Source organism: Passer montanus, unplaced genomic scaffold (genome assembly GCF_014805655.1).
Source record: "Passer montanus isolate IOZ18808 unplaced genomic scaffold, ASM1480565v1 scaffold39, whole genome shotgun sequence".
In the NCBI taxonomy this organism is placed as follows: domain Eukaryota; kingdom Metazoa; phylum Chordata; class Aves; order Passeriformes; family Passeridae; genus Passer; species Passer montanus.
This window is the reverse complement of record NW_024368707.1, coordinates 544534-547354: the sequence shown is the minus strand read 5'-3', so window position 1 is coordinate 547354 and position 2821 is coordinate 544534. Positions and strand designations below refer to the sequence as shown.

The following is a 2821-nucleotide window of genomic DNA, read 5'->3' as shown; positions in this document are numbered from 1 at the left end:
GAGAACGGTTTGGGCTGCAAGAGACCCTAAAGAACCCTTTGAGGGATGGAGCATCCACACCGTCAAAGGGCTGAACACAAGCCATCAGTGTTCCCAGGGTGGCCAGGAAGGCCCATGGCACCTGGCCTGGATCAGCAATGGTGTGACCAGCAGGAGCAGGGCAGGGATTGCTCCCCTGTACTCAGCACTGGTGAGGCTGCACCTCGAGTGCTGTATTCATTTTGGGCCCCTCACTGCAGAAAGACATTGAGGTGCTGGAGTGAGTCCAGAGAAGGGCAGCAAGGCTGGTGAAGGGTCTGGAGCACAGGTCTGACGAGGAAGAGCTGAGGGAACTGGGAGTGTTTATCCTGGGGAAAAGGAGGCTCAGGGCACATATGTTTACTTTTGACAGTACCTGAGAGGAGCTTGTGGTAAGGTGGGGGTTTAGCCCTTGTCCCAGGCAAGGGAGGAACAAGGGGAAATGGCCTTCAGTTGTGTATGGGGAGGTTCTGGCTGGATATTAGAAAACATTTCTTCATTGAAACATTGTTAATGTTTGGAATGGGCTGTCCAGGGAAGTGGTGGAGTCATCATCACTGGAAGTGTTCAAAAACACAAGTAGAAGTGACATGTGCAGTATGCTTTAGTGGGCATGGTGGCACTCAGTCAAAGGCTGGATCTTGGAGGCCTTTTCCAACATATAATAATACTGTGATCCTAAGGACAAAAGGCAAATGAAAAAATAAAAAAACTACCTAAATGTCCTCTCTGCTACCTGGATATTTCCCAAAAAAACCTCTCAGTAAGACTAAGGCTGTGTATTCAATATTCTTCCCAGAAGAACAAAAATGTAACCTCCAACAGGCAGAAACAATCTACAGCACATGTGTCACAAAATATTTTGATACATTTTTATTACTGTCATTCCATTTTCTTCTGGAGGAGAAGTACAAGCAGGAACTGAACTTCCCCTGTTTCATCAAATCACTCATGCTTCAATGGACTTTTGAGCAAGAGGAAGAAGATGTCTGGTTGTAGGACAATAGAAAGCAAAATATAACGGATAATGAGTTTTGATCCTGGGGGTAATATTGGACACTTTCAGTTCTGTTGACTGGGGTGCTTTGTGAGACTTCTGTGCAAGCTATAAATGCGGGGAGGTGAGACACCCTTCCCAAATCACAGCCCTGCACTGGAGGAATTGCCCTCAGCTCTCCCCAGCCCTGCAGCTGACAGCAAGGTAAGAGGCACCCTGTGCACAGGAGGGCTGGAAGGGTTTCTTGGGCAACTGCTGTGAAATGCAGGGCAAGGGAAGGAGGCTTTAGTGTTGGGCTGAGAGCTGCAGCAGAGCCATGAGGGTCTGCTGTGTGCGTGTGCAGAGACTGAACCCATCTCAGGGCATGAGGAGATGGATGGCTGCTGCAGGAGAAACAAACCTTACCAAGGGAGAGGGTGGAGGGGGCCAGTGATACACAGTTGTGGGAGATGGATGTGAGAGTATTTTACAACTTAATCTTGGATATGCACCTCAACCAACACACACATGTCATGACCTCACTCTCTTCCAGTTACCTCTATGTTTATTCTTTGTTCGAAATGTTTTATTTATCTTTTTCCTCTTTTTCCTTTCTGGTTATCCATCATTTTGTTTCAAGGTCCAAAAGGCTTCTTACAACAATTGCTTGTTTTCTGTCTTCCTTTTCTGCAGGCTGTCATCCAGCCCTTAGAGGAAGAAATTTAAATCTAGAATTCCTACTGAGATGGGAAGACTCATCCTTTATGAGCATGCCAATTTCCAGGGTTTGTCCAAAGAATTCACCTCTGATATTGCCAATTTAAGAGATGCAGATTGGAATGATCTTGCCTCCTCGGCAAAAATAATTGGCCAGCCATGGGTGCTTTATGAGCATTCAAACTACAGAGGCCAGTTTCTGGTACTTGAGGAGGGAGACCATAACTTTTTTAGTGCAAAGATGAATAATAAGGTCAGTTCTCTGCAGATGATCACTGAAGATCTGAGCAATCCTGAGATCACTCTCTATGAGCATTCCAACTATCAAGGGAAGAGCAGGGTAGTACGAGAAGCAACCAACCTGGCTGCAGGACATGACAATGACATCATGTCTTCCCACAAAGTCCAGAGAGGTGCCTGGCTGCTCTGTGAGCACAGTGATGGAAGTGGAATTCAATACATTGCTCGAGAACGTGAAAACCTTCCAAATTACAAGGCAATCAGTTTCAATGACAAGCTTTCCTTCCTACGTCCCCTTCGCCCTGGCCGCTCTTATTAGAATGCAAATCCTGCAAAGCTGAGGAAGGATGCAGCTCCAGCAAGAAATTTGAGACCTAGATCTCTGCCTCTGCTTTTGTCACATTCTTTGTGATTTGTTTTAAAATGCCCCTGTGATACTATGGCTTCTGCTACTGTCTCTAATCCATTTTGTGTTGGTGCCATTAAAGAAACTCTTGCAAGCAACAGTGGGTCTGTTTTATGTACTGTTTAGTGTAGGTAAATATTGCCCTTTCATCATGTCTCTGTGTATCCAGAGAATGTTTTGTGCAGTCATTTTGAGCCTTTTTCATGGATATCTCCTTTAAGATTTTATCTCCTTCCAGTTTCACTGTTCAGTAACAGTGGTTCAGGCTTAACCAGTGCTAAAGTCTTGGTCAGCATTTTGATAATTGCAGTGATCCTGGCCAAACTCTCACCTGCGGCCTGCACCTAAATATCATATATTTGATTGTAGGTCAAGGCATTGATCATACTGTTGATACAGCCTTTTACTGCCCAAATTACCTAATCAAACAGACTGTTCTCACAAATTCGAATTGACTGCATGCT

The 2821-nt window shown here is 45.2% G+C and overlaps 1 long non-coding RNA gene across 1 annotated transcript; it reads left to right on the top strand.

The window, feature by feature from the left end:
• The first annotated feature begins 1061 nt into the window (after positions 1–1061).
• Positions 1062–2455, top strand: LOC120506421. The gene is made up of 2 exons (XR_005628507.1): positions 1062–1219; positions 1688–2455. It is a non-coding gene; the product is annotated as an uncharacterized LOC120506421 (long non-coding RNA).
• The last annotated feature ends 366 nt before the right edge of the window (positions 2456–2821 follow it).